Source organism: Aulostomus chinensis, chromosome 20 (assembly GCF_037954235.1).
Source record: "Aulostomus chinensis isolate RoL2024-O1b breed Wild chromosome 20, RoL_Achi_v1.0, whole genome shotgun sequence".
Classification (NCBI taxonomy): domain Eukaryota; kingdom Metazoa; phylum Chordata; class Actinopteri; order Syngnathiformes; family Aulostomidae; genus Aulostomus; species Aulostomus chinensis.
In genome coordinates, this window is record NC_141339.1 from 4,873,530 (window position 1) to 4,892,875 (window position 19,346).

A 19,346-nucleotide genomic window follows, 5' to 3' on the forward strand; every position below is an offset into this window, starting at 1 on the left:
TAAAACTGCTCTCAGCCTAATGTGGATGGGTGAGCAGCTCACCACATCCATGGTATCCTGTGGCGGTTGGAAAAATGGCAGCGAGAGAAGAGGTTTGGGTCTAATACTGATACTTCTATATGAGAGTTTAAAAAAAAAGGAACCTGATAGATACTGTCTATGACTGATATTCTTTATATCAGCAACAAAGTATATAGTACAATAAGTATTGCATAAACTACACATGTTACAATCTCACAAAGCAGGTTGAAAATTAGTGTTGCGTCGTCCTCTCCGCTCCAGATGAGTGTGAGCGGAATGAGTGTCATTGTAGGTTTTCTGCCATTTGAGCAAAAACATACCACAGTCCTTTCTCTGTTTTCTCTGGTCATGTAGCACCAGTTTCAAAATATTTGCACCCTACTACTGCACATACAGCCCGGTTTGATAAACCCTGCAGCCGAACAGGACTCTGTTCATGACGTTTCCCTCCATGCCTTCTCTTCCCTTCAATCTTCATGCTGTTAACTTTCGGGGCTCAATGAGTTGTTTAGTGGTTTACTATAAAAGCAGATGTGATTCCAGTGCAGCCAGTTGACAGCAGGAAGCCTAACAGCTCTTTCTTGACTCGTTTTACACCAAAGTCGTTCACTGACAGCAGTGCTGAAGCCACAGTTGATAGACTTTAAAACTAGAGGTGGGTTAAAAATGTCGATATACCGATATTTTATCGACAGCTGGACAAGCAGAGCTACGGATTCCTACTTGACCATCACCTCTCATTACACTGACAGTAACTGGTCCCTCATGTCCCACGTTTTACAAACGCGGGCGATTGAAGCTCGCCACACCGTGAGTCATATTGCTGAGCTGCTGACGGTTTGTGGAAGTCTAAGTTGCCCTTTTGATTTGAATGACAGTCGGTCATATATTTAAATAAAAAGTGCATGATGTTGTATAACTATTGTTTAATGGTCAGTTCTCAATGTAAATATTCATATTTAATTATGCAGCAGGTTAGAGGGTTACGTTTACAATTGAATTTACAGCATTAGTCCTTTGAGAATCTCTTCTTCCATTACCAAAGCAAAATTGGTCTTGTAACTAAAATATCGTATTGTATATTGGATCGAATCGTATTGGAAATCGTATCGACTTGGGACCTAGTGTATCGAAATCGTATCGTATCGGGAGGTCAGTGGTGACACCCAGCTCTATTTAAAACACATTTACTTATTTTGTTTAGAAAGTAGGACTGTCCCTTATACATTTTTGGGGGGCTTTGAAGTTAGGTTTTAATTACCTGCAAATAATCAAAGCTTCAAGGAAACGTTTAAGAGAATGCCGCTCTCACTAAACATTAGCCGTAGAAAGTTTGAGCAAGTGCGACGATCGCCTGGATCAGCGCGTTGCTGGTGACTACAGATAAGAGCTGCGACTCACAAAACTATGAAGTTTAAGCTCCATCTGAGAATAAGTCATGATAAATCATGCTTTGCATCATGAATGATACGCATAATGTTGCACCTCTACTACTGCCTCATTTGCGATGATTGATGTAGCCTAATGGGAAAAAAAGAAAGGGGGAAAAAAAAACACTATCGAGTACTGATTTGGGCGTTGATTGCCGTAGAAACAAATGAAGCATCGAAACCCTTAGGGATTCTGTCGGACCTCATAGGAAGCAAACACATGAACTCAAAGGAAGGTATAATCTTTCATCATTTTTGTCCTCCTTGTTGTAAACATCAAATCTCAAGGTAGATTTTCATCCGTCATGTTTTATCGTATTAATTACAGAGAAAACACATTATGAGCTTGAAATGATAGAAGTGTGCCAAGATGAAAGACATCAATCCTGGGTGTTTTCCTGGGTTAAAATTGGATCAATACTCAAGTCACCCATCATTCAGAGGAATTTATGCAATTTTTTTTTTTTGCAAGCATTGAATGTTTGTTAACATTAGGCTTCTTCCTTACTTCCCATTACAACTCAGAGAGAGACATAAATGCTCTCCAGAGCTTTTTGCCTCCTCGCCACTCTTGACAGTATGTTCTTTACCTGAGAGGCAGAGGGAGCATCTTATTGAACTCTGGCTTCAGGCACAAGGACACTCACCTGAGAAGGCTCCTCTGCTTTCTGTCCCTTCAACTGCATGTGATGATGGAAAAGAAAAATCATACAAGAAGGGGGAACAGCGCATTATTGGCGCTTATCAAATTGAGGCACTAATGTCTCCCTAATAGGATTCTGTAGGGGGAGAGTCCTCCCCATTGAGTTTTCACGACCAGATGATGTCACTGAACTGCATGTTTCTGATCAAACAATGTTGCAATTTCAATTTCAGTTATACACAACATTAAGTCAATTACCAGAATAATGTTTTTAACTCAACTCATTAAAATAACGTTTGCAACTTAGAATATTTATCTAAATGAAGACTTTAGCTCGAAGGCCCCTTGACTTACCGTTCCAGATCTTACAACTGTAGCTAATTCTTGTAGACTCTCAAGGTTTTACTGATAGTTTGCTCTTCTTCTACTCTTTTACATCCACTGCTGCATGTGTAATGCTACTGCTTTGACCCCAAACCATTTAATGGAAACAACACCTAAAGCACATTTCCTTTTTAGTGATATTTCCAGCTGGTATAAAATTGACCATTAAATGGAAACTTAATTAGAGTCAACCAGTTAATCGTCCTCCTCTACAAACAGATGAGTGCTGGAAAAGGTTTGGCTTGTGTCCCTCGAAAGAAAATAAATAGTAAATTGATCTTTAAAGTACCATCTCATCTCTATATATGTCTCTTGAGAGGAAAACATGCATGTTTGGTTCAATTTCTAAGCACCAGCACGCAGCCTGTAAATGTTGGTCTGTATCTTTAAAGGTCCAGTGAACATTTGAGCATCTCAAAGCGCTCTGCCTCCCAGACACAAGCAGCAATCATGTGGGCGTAGTTGTTCCCTCTAGAACGCCAGGCAAGGAGGACAATACCTCTCACTATTTTTTATTGTTTATCACTGATATGTTCACCATGGTGGCAGGCGTACTGGCGACAAGTGTTTACATTTTGGGGGTGAAAACAAAAAGTGCTTTCTGTATGTATGTTAATGGCTTGGAGAGCTTTCATACATAATTAACTCGCTGTGAATTGTCCAGCTGTGTCTAATTTAATGTGTGAGTGACAAAGGCTATATTCTGCCTCAACAAAGCCTCCTTGTGCTGCACGTGAATGCTGCATCTGCTTTGGAAATCTGCGATGCAAAGCAGCTATCATGTCCTCCGTTTCCTGTGAATTCATATTGGTCTTATTTTGTGTCACTTGCACAAGTGATTTCCTCTCAGCGCCCGGAGGAAGAACACTTGTTTATATGCATCATTTCAGATATTAACTATGTGTCAGACTCACTGCAAAGATAAGAGATTCTATCACGGACAATTTCCACTGCAGCAGCACGCAGCCCCCTGAACTCTGCTGCCTGCCTGCCCTCCGTTCAACTGTGCAGCGTCATTTCTCTGCATTGCTGAGGCAGCTGTGAGATGCTGACAAAGGACATAATGGCTCATCCTGGCTTTGACGTCACGTTGGCACACCAGACCCGGGCCTTCACAAGGCCCCATTAAAAGGCTGTGACATTGCCAAAGAGATAAAATAAAACCTTGTTGGCAGAGTCATGGGACTTCATCTAGCTGACGCTTTGTCACATGTTAAATAGACCCCCAAGCCAGAGATTTTATTTTCATCATTTGAGGTGATGCGGGGTAGAGTGTACATCCAAGCTTCCACAAGCTGATAGAAATTTGATCATTTCACAGATTCCTCTATGAAATGTGAGATGCTAGAAACAGGTTTCTCACAGATGCTTCAATTCCTTGAAAATGCTGGAATTTTTCACGGATTGAGAAGTGCTTAGATTTTGCATAAAAATTGTTATTGCATTGCTTTCACAGTAAAGTTTTTCGGTTAGTGACACATTTTTTGACTTTGTTGTGGTTTGCTTTAATCCCTTAGAGACCCAACATTTTTGCTTTAATTAGGAAGGGCAGGCAGAGCCGTATCTGCTACACAGAAGTGAAATACCTGAAATGCATTTCAGCACTATGTGTTGAGATGTGTTTTCTTTTGTTTAGTTTGAATAAATCTGTAATAAACCTTGTGTTTTGATTGGTCAGCTGTTTAGCAAGGTGTGGAAAAGCTTGAAAATGTACTTAGTCATTTAAGAATGATGTAAGAAAAGCTGTAGGAATCCTGTAGAAACTAGTGGATCTAAATCGTAGACCTCACTGAATTGAATCTAAGGGCGCGTTTCCACTGGCTCACTTCGGCTTGGCTCGGGTGGGGTCAGCTCTGTATGGCTCAGTACGGGTGCGTTTTCATTTGCACTGGGTACCACGTCAGTGTGGGTGGACTCACTGGGCGAGAGTTCCCTGGCGTAACTTGTGTGCGACTCAACAACAACAATGGAAGACATGGAGGCAGCGTTATGCCTGTTGCACGGTCAGTGGTTTTTGCTTAAACTAAAAGTGAGGGACGACAGACAGTCAAGGCTTCAAGCAGCAAAACAGAACACCCAAGACTTTACCAAGCGATCGACCAGTATTCCCCTGAGGCTAAGATGATACGAAGTAGACAAGGTAAGCGGGTAAGTTACCCAGTCAGCACCCCGCTATGTGTTTACGTCACGTTTTAGTCCCCACTTGGAACCCCAGCAGAGCGGGGACCAAAATGGTAACGGTGGAAACGGGGCCAAACCGACCTGACCTGGCCCAACCCGTACCGAAGTGAGCCAGTGGGAACGCGCCCTAAGTAGAATTCCTCAAAGGTCAGAAGAGCGTGCATACAGAGTCTGGCTCTGGAACCAATGTAATTAAACAAGACTGTTCTTAAAGTTCAAACTTGCCTTTCTAAAAGTGGTACATTTTTTGGAGCAACAGTTTATATCTTAAACTAATTGGAGACCCATCATATGCACTCATTTCAGGTTAGAGTTGGAACAATGGATTAAACCTTTATTATGTGAATATCCACTCGTGCCATATTGTTAATCTCCATTCTTTTTAACAATCAAACAATTCTGCAGTAAAAATAGGAAATCTCTTAAATCCCTACCATCCATCTCATGTAATGAGGAACTATTTGTGCCTTCTTCACGATGCAACGATTGCATTAGTCCCAGTGTTACTGTAGAGTGGCTGTTCTAATCTCTTAAAGCCACACGGATTGTGATTATCAAGTGGTTCACTCTTGATCTAAAAGGGGCACAAATGCCCGCATTCTGAAGTTCAGCCAATATACAGTCAGTCGGACAAATCAAGTGGGCGTCACTCTGGTCATCACGTGTCTTGCTTGTTTTGTCCTGTTGGATGTAAGCTTCAGAAAATGAGTTGGTAAGAGAAGTCAGATTTGATTAAATCTGACTGGTGAATCCCCATGTTAATTTCAGCTGAGCTGCAGACTGGGGAGTCGCTCTATGAATGGATCACTTTGCTGCCAGTATGGAGATGTTGAATTAAATCAAAGTCAATGTATTAAGAGAAGTCTTGAAAAAAAACTGTTCCGCTGTATTCATGGGTGTATTTGGCCTTTGAAAACAATTGAGGAAACCGGTGAGTGGGATTTGAACTTCTATGAGTGTCTGTATGAATGTGAAGAATTACTTTGCTTTGTCAGGATTGTTAATACTAGATTTTCAAAATAAATGCATCTGGTAAATTTAACCAAAAACAGCTTCTTGATGATCTTCTAAACATTCTGAATCACCCTAAAATCTAAATCACCAGTTACTCTTACATTTTTCTCAAATCAAAATCAAATCTGGTGTTAATTCTGTCCTCCTATGGACATACCGAAGCTATTCTGTACTGTATTCACTCTTGATCTGGAAACAGCCTCATTTTTACCTCCTCAGTAATGCTTTAATCACCTGGCCAATCCCTCCTTCATGCAGCATAGCAGACAGCCAGGGCAGCAATGGTCCAGTGGGCCTAATGTGCTGTTAGGATAATTGTCCATTTTAATCCACTCCTCAGAGCTGTGTGTCAGTCAGCCGCTCACTGGCAGTCCTGACCCATCAATACATCTCATCTGACAGGGCTCATGTGACCTTGGATGGAACTTTCAGGATTAAATTAGTGTTGGAACATGTCATATCTGTACCATGATCGCCATGACAAGGATAGGAACATAAGTACTTGTAGCTGTATGTATCAGTGAACTACCCTGCAGTCTGCAGGGTAGTCTAAATCCTTGTAAAGGCTGTCGCCTGCAGCTGTGAGCTTTGCAAATGCAGCTATTATTGAAATGGCAAAGTGCCCTACTAACCCTGAAGAGGCTAGCCCTGAAATGTACCCGAAGTGGGTGGCTGACGACGAGTTTTATGTCAAGCTATCCAAGGAATCGCATGTCTGGGCATCGCAGAGTGAAAGCCGCCACCACAGAGACTTGGGTGTATTTCCAAGCATTCCTATGGCTTAGGCCAGGCTCCTAAAGAATACACCGGCTGTACTGGGTTAAGCCAGTGAGGAAGCACAATCCCTTTTGCTCAGTTAGTAACCTCCTGGCCTGCCATAGCATCTGGAAGGAAAGGTATTTCCTCTCCACCTGCACGTTTAGAGAGTAACCTGAAGGAAGAGGGGGATAGAGGAATCAGCACGCATATTTGTAAAACTAAAAATACTCTTGTGTTTGACTTTCATGTGCAAAGTGTCCTATGAAAATCATGCTAGACGCTAGACACCGAAGTGTCATTTTCAGATGACTTGTTTCGTCAGGCAATTCAAACACAAAACAGTGAAGGTATGGCTGTTTGTTTTGTAAAGTTTGTTGCTGGCTCTTTGGACAACACAACATTTACACACAATGGATACAAGTGGGCAATCAGAGTCATGACAAAAAGTGATAAGCGGATCCATGTATTGTATGCTTGTCAGTGTAGAAACTATGATGCCACAGCTTCTTCAGACCAACAGAAGCCGATTAACACTGAGGGGGGCTCTAATAGATGCTTGCATTGAACAGAAAATTAGCACAAAGCCTGATTTTTCAGTTTGAATCCTGCAGCCCAGTGAAGTTTATGGTGTGCCTGCCTTCCTGCCCACTGTTCTCCAGTGGCAGCTAAGCTCACTAAGTCTTCTCTCTGCTGTATGGACCCTGCTGTGTGTCCGGCCGGCTCAGTAGCCCACTCATCTCTTACTGTAGCCGAGCGGCAGCAGCAGAATGACTGAGCCTGTTGTGCCTCAGCCGGTCATGTGTCAGCTCTGTGAGGCTGAATGACTTTCCCCCGCAGCCCTAGTGCCATTATGTTTTATTGGAGAGGGCACTGATGAAAAGAGTCAGCTTTTCCTCCGGGGGCCAGCACCAAACACTCACAGCAAAGCCTGCTGGGAGCTCGTCGCCATGACTGCATCTGCCAACGGGGAGAGAGATGCAGAGGAAGGAGGAACGCAGGCGCTCACTTGTAGGGCAGCCAAATGGCAATTTTCTGCTGGTAAAAAAGACTTAAATCACATGTTTCACTCACTCACTGAAGGCAGCACAAGTATTTTGGGACACTCTCGAAGACTGAATGCATCAATCCCCTAAATAGACTTGCTAAAAAGGCAGTTTTGTTTCTGAAATATTTGAATTCTACAGCTGCTGCACTAGAATTGGGAATAATTTCTCTTTTCATCCTGATCCTATTCATATCAGCTTTTTAATGCTTTTTGGTCTGTCCTAGACTCTTTGTTTCTTAGTTTCTCTGTATTTTGCCACATCTCCTTCAGTGTTGATGTTCATTCATCATCATCCGTTACCTCACTTTCTACTATTCTCTAGGGGATTCCAAATCGGAAAGCTGTGGTTTTCTAAATATTAATATTAAGTGTGTTTGTGTGTGTGTGTGTGTGTGTGTGTGTGTGTGTGTGTGTGTGTGTGTGTGTGTGTGGTCAGTATGACATGTTGAATAACCTCTGGAGTGAGAATCTAAACCTTCTGCCTTACTATAATACTTACTCTAGTAAGTAACGTGCTGCATGCAAACCGAGCACATGTCTACTTTTATGGTAGGTACAGAGTATGTATAGATCAGTTCACTTTGAAGCCCAATTACAACCAATAACAGGAAATTGTCACACAACAGACCCCTGTATACTCCAACCATCAGCAGCAGAAACTTTCCATGTGGGTGGCCACTGTTGCAGAGCAAATAGTTTTTATCACCCTGAAGTGCACGTGTAGTTGCAACACTGTTACTGCCAGCGATCAGCGAAGCCACAGAGACAGATTAAATTAGATTAGCAGGACTGAGCCTTCAAGTCAAATCAACAGCTAATGGGCTCTAACATATTTGGCAGCGGTGACAGCGCGTCCTTTGTCAATAAAGGGCAGTTACGAGGTGCGCCATGCAGTTGACCCTAACCCTCCCGCTTCACAATGCTACCACTGTGTGATTCTGCTGTCAGTCAGAGAGCTGGCAGGCTATGTAAAGTTTACCCACGCCTGCTGGAGAGTTATCTTGTAAATAGAGGTTTGCCATGTATCATGTCAGGAATGCCTTTGTGGTTGAATTCTAGACTTTACAAAGCTCTTATTTTACTGAGAGCTTCTTTTTTCCAAGCTGAATGGTAATGCTGTCAAAGAAGTCTGTTTTGTTTTTTGTTTTTTTTTTGTATTTCAGAACAATTTATTTGGTTTGTTTTGCCAGAATGGATGAACTGCAGTCTTTTCTTCATGTTACATAAAGTACCAAAATAAATTAAGCGCTGTATGAGTACAATTTTGAAGAGCTGGTACTTAACTGAAGTACTCAATTATCTGCTTCCTAACTCTTCTATTCCAATACATTTACTTTATATAAAAGCTTTTTCATTTTGATTTTATATTTTTTTAAAAACCCGTGATGTAGAATGTGTGAAAATGTCATGTTTCAGATGTTCTACATGTGCCTGCAGCCTTCAGGTGATAGTGTATCCCTGTTAATCAGGGCCATTTATTCCAGCTGGAGAGATCTTTGTTTACTGACCTTGATCGGTCTCTTACAACATTGTTTCAGGTTTTATCATCATGATAAATAGATTAAATAGCAGTAGTCAGAAAAAAAATGGACATGACCTTGGCCCTAAAGCATTGTGGGAAAATTAGCAAGACCCATTTTTCTCAGAGGGTGACACATGCAGTCAATATCCATGTTTTATTGAATCGGATACTGAATAATTGAGCATCTCTTTGTCCCAGCAGGGCCTGTGTTTTGGCGGCGCACAAAGCAATGTGGAGTAAATAAAGATCCTGATACGCTGAAAACCAGAGGTATGACTGCTCACACTCCAGTGGACCCATGTGTTCTCTCTCACAAACACACTTGTGGATGAATTCATGCATGTTTGCTTGCATGTATACCATGAGAAGAATGCTGTTTTTGACAACAGATGGATGAAAGGCCAACCAACCACACACACACTGAGCTTACACTCTTTAAACCTGCAGCACATTCACATTCCTGCGGTGCATTATGTCTGCACAGGTCCCTCATGACACAAACAGCATGTTGGGTTGCGTTGTATCAAACGTAGGAGTTGTGTTCCTCTATCTAGTCATACGGTGACCTGGCCTAAGTGTGTATTTCTGCTGCTGCCATCTTTAATCTGCAGTGCAGCAGTAAGGTCAGACCACACATTGCAGCGGAGGTTAATGTGTGGTCGGCCAGTACACCCTGCAACCCCTCCTCAGCTTAAACGCACTGTGTCCCTCTCTGATTTCTATCTATTATACTTATCTCTGCAACTGACAACATGTTTCATGGCTGAAACTGCCGCAGATGGAAGAAGGTTCAGTTCTTCCCTAATCTGAGCATTAGCGTGCCTGCTAGGTTTTAGGGAGTGATTTCAGTTGAGTAACTGACAGTTAGCAGCAGAATCAGAATGCTGTATATTTCCTCTAAGTGCAATGTCAAAGTCCACAATCCACAATGCCCTGTCATGGTGCTAAAGACGCTTTTTTGTTCCGTAAGCACAGTGTTTGTGAAGATGACGCTGAAATGCATTTCATCACTTTTCATCACTTTTCATATATCATATGATCATATCAAGGAGGTTTGATGATAAAAGAGCAAGACAGTGTATAATCAGAGACAACAAGATTTTTTTTATTTCAGAATTTGACCATTCTTTCATGAGAAACCAATCTGCATAGTTAAGACTATATGGTTAAGACGAGAAAAAAAAGTCTTTGCATATTCATAATGAAAAGAAATCGTCAATGGGAGAAACTGTAGTGCTACACATTTTAACATGTCATTTTTGAAGCACTGTTGTTCCGTTTTGAAAAGCACATTTCTCAGATCTTGTGTCGTTCATATCAACTACAAATCAGGGATCCGACAGCTAGCAAGGTTTAACTGCCAAATATGTCTTGGTGGAACTGGCTGCACTTCACAGCCCATGATGCCATACATGCCAAGAAGAAAACTTAATTAGGGTGTGCTAACATCCAAAACACATTTGTTGTTTGATGCTTATTGTCACAACTGGGATAATTGCAACTCCATATGTCATCATCCAAGTTTGGTGTTTGCCATACACAGATTTTATTTGGTGTGGTGGCCTGTTACAATATCAATGCTGTTAGCTATCAAGCGATTTGATTTAAATTTATTGTCAAATACTGTCCTCCTTGATCTTGGTGTTTATGCCATCTTGGAACTTGAAGGTTGGACTAGATTGAGTTGATTGGATTCCAGCAGAAGAAGTGTGGGAAAATCAAACCGCACATTGTTGACATCTCAGTGGTTTTTTACATAACCAGATGATAACAGTCTGCTCAGTATTTTACCCGTACAAAGTCATATTAGCATATCTACGGATAGTGGGAAGGGTGCGGCACGGTGGTGAAGTGGTTCGCACTATCGGCTCACAGCAAGAAGGATCCGGGTTCGAACCCCAGCTCGGGCACAGGGTCTTTCTGTGTGAGTCTCCATGTTCTCCCTTTGCCTGCGTGGGTTCTCTCTGGTACTCCAGCTTCCTCCCACAGTCCAAAGACATCAAGAAGGGATGAGGTTCATCAGATCCTCTAAACCAGGCATGTCCAAAGTCTGGCCCAGGGGCCAATCACAGCCCATGGTCAGATTTTATACGGCCCATAGCTTTGGTTTTAAAATGTATTATTTATGGCCCGCTAGGACTGTCAAACAGAATAAATAAATCATTAAAGTTTCAAAATACAACTTTCAACTCATGGTGGCACTACCACTCTAACTCTATCTGGCTCGGTGACCTTGCTGTGAACCCTTCTCGCTAATTTCTGCCATGGCGCCTGTAAATAAAAAGAGGAAAGTTGACAGCGAGGGAAGTCTCTTCCAGGAGAGATGGGAATTACAATATTTTTTTCGCTGAAAATTGAGGCAACTGTTTTTGCTTAATTTGTCAAGAGACTGTTACCTTGTTTAAGGAATTCAATGTAAAGAGACACTACCAGACAAAACATGCTAATGCACACGTCAATGCAATGTAAGCTCAGATGCGTCTGAGACACATCACACCTGGCACAGTGACTGATTTATTTGAGAGGAGTTGACGATGACATGAACGTAATGGAGGAGCTGCTTGACCTCCAAAGCAAAACAAGAGGAATGGATTTATCCATTTTTGTTTGTGCAGCTGTTGATGATATGAAACTGTCATGGAGTAAAGGTCGTGGGATGGATACTGATGGTGCGCTCGCCATGGTTGGTGAACGAAGTGGATTGTCCACATCGATCTGCAACAAAGTCAGCAAAGAGGGAGGGAACGCCGTTAAATTCCACTGTTTAATTCACCAGCAGGCTCTCTGCACAAAACTTCTCAAATTTGATCATGTTACGAAACCAGTGGTAAAGGCAATCAATTCTATTTACTCTAAAGCCCTTTGCCATCGCCAGTTTAGGCAGTTCCTGCTTGACATCCAGGTTGAATTCGGAGATGTCGTATATCATACTGATGTGAGGGGGCTCAGTCAGTGTTCTGCACTGCAGCGATTTTTCTCTCTCAGAGATGAAATTGGACATTTTTTGGCTGAAAAGGGACAACTGATGCAAGAACTGTCAGATACTGTATGGCTGGCAGATTTTGATTTTTTTTGGGTTGACATAATGAAGCTCTGATGAGGCGTTGAATGGTAGCCCCCAAGGACAAGACGCAGTGGTAAGCCAACTGTATGCACACATTAAGGCCTTTGAAACCAAGTTGCAAATTTTCCAAAGACACTTGTCACAAACTGAACCCATTTTCCAGCTTTGCAAGAGGTCATGGACAGTTTTTTTTTACAGGATAACATCGCTGCGCAAAGTTATGCAGCAGCCATTGGATCTCTGTCTGTGGACTTGAATGAACTCTTTCGGGATTTTGCAGCTATTGAAAAGGACATGTTGCTCTTTTTTTCTCCCTTCTCCGTGGACCCCAATGATGCTTTGCCGCAGCTATAGCTCGCTGAGCTGCAGTGTGACAATGAGTGGTGTGGCACACACCAGCAGCTTTCTGTTGTTAACTTTTACCGTCAGCTGGATAAAGGCAGGTTTTCCAGAAATGTGAACATTTGCAAAGGACATGTTGAGCTTATTCGGCTCCACATATTTGTGTGGGAAGTTATTCTATGTCATGAACTTACTCAAGAACTGCTTGAGGTCAAGACTAAGTGACTTCCACCGATGTGGCATTTTACACATCTCAAACCAGACCTGGCCTGTCTACTGAAATCCAGATTTCTGCATCACCCTTCTCGTTAGTGTCAGTAAGTTACCCGTTTCTTGGTCAATCTGAAATTCTGAGTGTTTTGAATGGTAACATCTGTCACTAGTAGCAGGGAAAAGCCAAAAGCACAGTTATAAATATATGCACTTGGACTTCTGGCACTTACTGTATTAAGATTTTAAATAAAGTTTGCCTGTAACTGCTGGTGTTGTACCTGAAGATGTGACACAAAATATTACTTTCTGAATGATCTTGTGAAAGACAAGGGCAAGACTCATATATTTTAAGCTTATATGTTAACAGACTTTGCATTACTCATATGTCATGTTTAAAAGGAACATAGGGTTAAGATTTTTATCAACTTCATGGAAGTTTAAGGCGTTCCATACAGTTTGTTCTTTGTTATCTGTCTCCAGATGTGAAAGAAAGGCAGAATTTTTTTTTTTTTTTTTGTTCACGCACGAGTGGCTTAGATTTGGTTACATTGCCACTTCAAAAATGATAATTGTGACAATGAAAATACTCCTTTACTGTTTAAAAATGTCAGAAGGGACAACTGGCCCCCTGGAATCTTCACAATATCAGATCTGGCCCTCTTAAAAATGTTTGGACACCCCTGCACTAAACTGACCGTAGGCATGGCTGTGAGACGGTTGTCTCTCTGTATGTGTTGGCGCTGTGATGGACTGGCGACCCATCCAGGGTGAATCCCACCTCTCGCCCATAGCCGCTGGGATAGGCTCCAGCCCCCCCCGCGACTCTTAATAGGAATAAGCGGAGGAAAATGGATGGAAACAAACTTAGCCTGCTAGCTATACCTTGTAAGCTAAGTCATAAACATCAGCCTCTTGACTGAAAGGTGGCCACTAATAGTCACCTTCAAGAATGAAACAGCAGCTGATGTAACTGAGCAAGCAGGTTCAGTGAGAAAATAATTATTGGGACATGAAGACGTAACGTTCATGCAATAATCAGTGGCTGCAGCTCATTTTTTCACCTCTCCCACGAGTCAAAGTTGTGATAAAACTCTTCACAGCCATACGGCAAGTCTGACAGTAGAGGGTTCTGTGTCGATGACTGTCAGCCATTTGTGAACTGCAACAGTGGCAACCTTCAGCCCAACCTTGCCAGATTAAATAATGATATATATGAACTATAACTAATGTATACAGTTGTGGGCAACCTGTCCAAGGTGAACCCCACCTCTCCCCCGACGACCAGTGTAGTAGGTTCCAGTCAGAATAAGCTGTTGGCAGTGGATGAATTGATGTTTTTACAGTACTGGGTGTTTAACTGATATAATGTGTAATTAAATAATATGTGCAAAAACTGGTATATTATCAAAGCATTCACAGGATTGATGTGTGGAGCAGCCATTTTAAAATTCGATCTTAGGTTTCCACAAGTATCCCGAAAGAAATTAGGTCTTATGAGTTAAACCGGAATGAAGCTGTGTGCTTAAAAGCCAGCACCAGCACAAGAACAGTAAGTGATCATTATGTGTGAGAGCAGCCACACAGGCTTGTTGCTGTATAAAACTTGTGCTCGACCCTCCCAACATGGTCGCAAATGCTCGACGCTCCCTCGCAAGTCGGGTAGACTTTTCGGACTTTGGAGTTGGGGATGGAATAGATCCCTCTTTTGGACGAGCGGTGAGCTTCCCTTCAGGCGTGTCATGGAATTTATATAAAGGAACATTGAAGCTGTTCTGGAGGTTTGTGGTTGGCAACCAACTAACTATTACATAGCTGGAGGTTCATTCTTGAACTAGGGAACGCATATAAAAAATAAAAAATGTAGAAATCACTAAGACACTGTCTATGTTTCCTTTCATATGTCACCCATCTGTACATCAAAAACTTCAGTTGAAATATAAAAACTGCTCAATAACTGGCTACCGGGCCTCATTATATTTTTAGTTTCCAGAACAATCTCTATGATATATACAGACCAAGTCTAGAACATTCTGTCCTATACGACTACCATTTGTTCACATTAGTGTGTATTTCAAAGCCATAGACACATCCACATCTGGCCCGGTCAGAGGCGAGTCAGTCAGGGGCTTCCTCTCCTTTAGGGTGAGGGGAGCTTGCAGCAGAAAAACTAGGCTGACAGACACATTGTGAAAACAACATTAAGGGACTGGCATCAGGCAATGACTGGGAAGAAGGAGTCCAACATTCATAGCTTGTGTTTTCATTGTGCAGACTCAGTCATCGCTGTACTAATAACTCCTTTTATTATGTGTGCTCCACTTTCCTACAGTGCTCCTTCATGTCTTGCAGGCGTACTGCAGAGCACGATCACAGTTTTGTGCGTGATTCAGCTATTTTTCAGAAGCCTTCTCGGAGTGTGAGGTGGGGGTGACATAGAAAACTTGCCACAGTGCACAAGTGAAAGAAGAAGAGCACACTTACTGTGGGAACGTGAGCCCATGCGTGTCTAAGCGCTTCATCTCTCTCGCTGGGTGGGTGGTATTGTAGGGTGGTGAGAAACAGAAAATGAGTCACCGATTCCAATGATGTTTTCATGCTTCCACTTCTCTCTCTGCCTCTCCGAGAGATTCTGCATTGTATTTAGAGAGGAGCTAAACAGCGTGGTGGTAATTATCTGCACGTGATCCTTGATGCTGATCTCTAGAATCACTGACAGTCATGTGACAAACGTATTTGTGTTCGCCTCTGTTGCCTCTCGCAGTTCTGAAGCCAACTGCTCACCCTCTCATCCTCCCCACTCGTTACCTCCATCACAATAACGGCACCGGTGTGGGCTGTGCAGCTATTCATTGAAATGTCAGAGTTGCCCTCAAACTGGGGGTTCATTTTGGTTCCTGGTTCGCCTGATACCATGGAGACACAGTGTAGTGGGTAGAAGTTGTGCAGCTGACAAACCTAGTTGAGCTTGCAGCCATTATGTTGACACGTCTGGTGGCAATTTTGTTCAGATATTCTCCGTCCTCCAACTGAAGAAGCTATCTGTTCAGTGTCGGCTGTCCTCCATAGCTCACAGCGGGTGTGCTAAGCTTGATGAGGCCTCATGAGACCTCAGTCAATACGTTTACATGTACAGTCCAATCAAGCTATGGTAACAGCTCGATTAGGCCATTTGATTGGACTGTCTTTGTCTCAATTTACATGAGTGGGGAAGAATCCATTCAATCACTAAAGTAAGTCTACCTCTGGAATGGTAGATGGTGGTATGTCCCCTTACAGCTGGCAGCTTTCCTCCGTTCACCTTTGTTCATTGCACACCAAAGCAAGTTAACCTTTGACTTGTCTTTCTAATGGTCAAATAAACATCAAAGACTATTAGATAAAAACGGACAGCTCCTTAAGCTAAGACATCATCAATTTTGTCTCTTTGTCCAGAAATACTTTGTTTTCATCATAGTTTGGCTCACCATGATGGTTCCCCTTTGACTCTTTGCTGTTTACTTGGCGGGTAAAACACCGTGGTGGATCCCATGGAGCATCCACAGAACACCATTGGATTGATTGAGGCATACATGTAGCAGAGTCATTCAACTTCCAACCACATTATGTCGTATCTAACACATGAATTTTACATGTCCTGTTTTAGTGAGACCAACACAATAAATCAACATTTTCTAACATCATGTCAAGTACTGGCAATTTTTTTCCCTTTCTTTGGCCATTTGACAGTTTGTTATCTTGACCATCAGATTGGCTGTCTTTGATTATCACTTCCTCGAACACAGCATCTCTTGCTGTTTTCGAGGAAGTGAAGACATCAGCAGTTGCAGCAGCACTCAACCCCAGCGAGAGACGTCAGCTCTGGGAAGCATCAAAGCATCCCTGTGGTGTGCTGGATCATGGGATCCTCTGTCAACTCCACACTTCCCTGGAGCAGCTGCTCTGGGTTGCATGAACCAGAGTAGTTAGATAGGATAATGCTTTTTTGAATCACCCAGGTGGAATGCAGGTGTTACGGTATCATGTGGAGTTGAGGTGAAAGATCAGTAAAATTCATTTAAAGAATCAGTGAACACACATCCTCCTTTTGGGCCCAAAACACAGGATTTCTAAATCTTAGATGCGGCTTTTTCTGTCTCCAGTTGATGTACATTGTGTGAATTTTTTTTTGCATCAATCTGACCAAAAACAAAACAAAACATCCTTCTTTTTCACACTCCACCGCTGGTTCGAAATGTACACACCCTCTACATGGGGTGCTATGGTTCAGCAAGCCAACCATTGGATTTGGTTTGTAGTTTTGGATTCACTTTTTTAGTTTGATTCAGTTTGCTTTGTTCAGGAAAAAGAACCACAGCAAAATGCACAGGAAAAATGAATAAATCAACAGTCATTACTGTGTTTTGCTGTCATTTATGGTCGCCAGTGCCTGTACCCTTCTCTTTTCTCACTGCACAGTCAGCCTAAAATTATATTAGGTTGATGTATATTTGTGTTCCTGTGGAACCCAAAAATTGCAGTTTACATACCTATTGAATCTGGGTTTATGTATTAAACGGTACTGATTTTTTTATTTTTTTTTTACTGTAATGTTTGCTGACACAAACAATGAGCAAACAGTATCTCAATCATCACCACGATATCAACCAGACACAGCAGCGGCTTGCTTGTTGACAGTAGCACATTGCGTCTGAGGAGCTTTTAACTCAAAATATAAATACACAGATAAATCATGGGGGGGGGGGGGGGGGATCCTGTGTTTTCCTCTCGGTTCTGTGGGGAGCAGATCATAAATGTAATTCTAAACCACTAAGTATCATAATAGCTGCACATCAGTGAGTATCCAGGTCTTGCCTTGGATTTCTATGATGTAGAGACACCTCAAAGTACTGGAGGACATAAACGATGCAGCGTTTATACTGGCGGGCACAGTCACAGAACGTATTCCCTGTGCATATAGTTCTTCTGAGTGGAAATAAGGTGGCATGCATAGTAGATTAGTTTAAAAAAAAAAACTCCAGATGAATCTGCTGATGAGATCTTGCAATACATCAGATAAAAACTATAAATGGAAGGAGGTTTTTTTTTTTCATGCAATGTTTTGGGAGGATCTGGTGTGATCAAGATGGAAAGAATGTTATTGCGGACTCAAAGTCATTGCAGAATTACTTTAAGTTTGCAAAAACATTATAATCAGTTTGGGCTGGCTAGCACACATCTTGGAACAGTTGTGTTCGTTACAAGAAAGACACATGATGCAGATATTGGGAACATCTTCAAATCATAGCAAAACTTCTTTGTGTACACTACACACACACCCTCGTGAAGGCTTACTGTGAATTTGTTAATGTCGACTAGAGAAGTCTCCATACAAACAGAAAGTTGTGATGGCTGCCATTTTTCTTCAGGTGTGAGGCTGACAAAAATGTTTCCAGCTTTGAAAGCTTACCTTTCATCATGCAGGAAGCTTTATCAAGAAGTGCAGTGAAGTCCGTGATTAACCAGTCACCAAGTAAAAGAATTTTGACCACTTGATACTCAGATGGCTTAAAAATATCCATATGAATGTACAATTACTGCTTCCTGAGTCCTTGAGTAAGTCACTAATGTCCCGTCAGGATTCTCAAATTAGCTAATGAATAAATTTTGGTCCAAACTTTTTGAACTGAATGTATAGTGAAAAAAAGATAATGGGCTGTCAAGTAAGACGCACATCTTACTGTATTTTAAGTACAAATGTGTGTATCACCAGGCATGTTTCTATCCAGCTGTTTTTATGCGCACTTTCAATTTGAAATTAAAAAAAAACCTGAACAGAATCCAATGTCCTAGAAATGTTACGTGGTACAAATATGCACCATATGCTTGCACACCATAGAAGATATGTTGTTGCTGTTGATTTTTTTCTTTTTTGATACTATGAGTTTTCTTGTTCTGGATGAAACACTCCCCTCTGCCTGCCCTGCTCACTTTTGTAATGCTTCATTCAAACAAAGCTCCTGAGCTAAAGAATCTAGCTGAGATAGTAAGGGGAGAAAAGGTGGGATGATGGACCACCTTCTTTGGGTGGTGTTAATACATTTCTACAGGAAGGCTGTTAGATACTTCTCCCTCTCCATCACTCATCCTTCAATCTTTCTTCAGAAAAATAGGCCATGCAGAGGAAACCGAAGGGTTACAATGACAGTAATTGATCTTTGACTCATGTGAGGAGTACTGAATGAAACTGTTTCTGCTGAATTCATCCCAGTAAGTAATATGCTTCAGAGTTCATGAACCGTCTCAGCTCAGTGCAGCAGCTGGCTGCAGCGTTTTATCCTGCTGCTTACAGATTGCGGAGTGTGTCGTGTAGATTGTTGTTTGCCTGCTCGTGAGTTTACTGTGCAGATGGTGTCATATCATAACCTCATCCTGTTTGAGAGGCCTGCCAACTTGCTGAAGAGGCCACCTTCAGCACATCTGCTGCAGCATAATTATGAGGCTGTATTTCCTGCAAGTCATGCCAACTGTTAATGTGTGTGTGTGTGTGTGTGTGTGTGTGTGTGTCAGTGATGTTGTCATGTGGTTCAGGTTCGGGCTGTGCTTTACTGATCTATGATATTCCTTTACAATTTTCAGCAATCTTTGAACCCTTTAGACATTATTCACACTTTTACAGTTTCCATTTTTATCCTGAAGTAAGATTATACATTTTTATTAGTATGTGCATTTTCACAAAATTTTCATTAATT

The 19,346-nt window shown here is 41.9% G+C and overlaps 1 protein-coding gene across 6 annotated transcripts in view; it reads left to right on the forward strand.

Annotated features, from left to right (window-relative positions):
• fynb (FYN proto-oncogene, Src family tyrosine kinase b) overlaps nt 1-19,346 on the forward strand; it is a 78,208-nt gene that overhangs the window by 7,034 nt on the left and 51,828 nt on the right. For 3 of the 6 annotated variants that reach the window (XM_086190359.1, XM_086190358.1, XM_086190353.1), the window contains exon 2: nt 9,201-9,269. The exons of 1 other annotated variant lie outside the window; for it this stretch is intronic. The gene's annotated coding sequence lies outside the window, so the exon portion shown is untranslated. Of the gene's footprint in view, nt 1-5,559; nt 5,591-9,197; nt 9,270-19,346 lie in introns of those variants that run through there. 2 more of the 6 variants (XM_086190356.1, XM_086190354.1) reach the window with 2 other exon arrangements.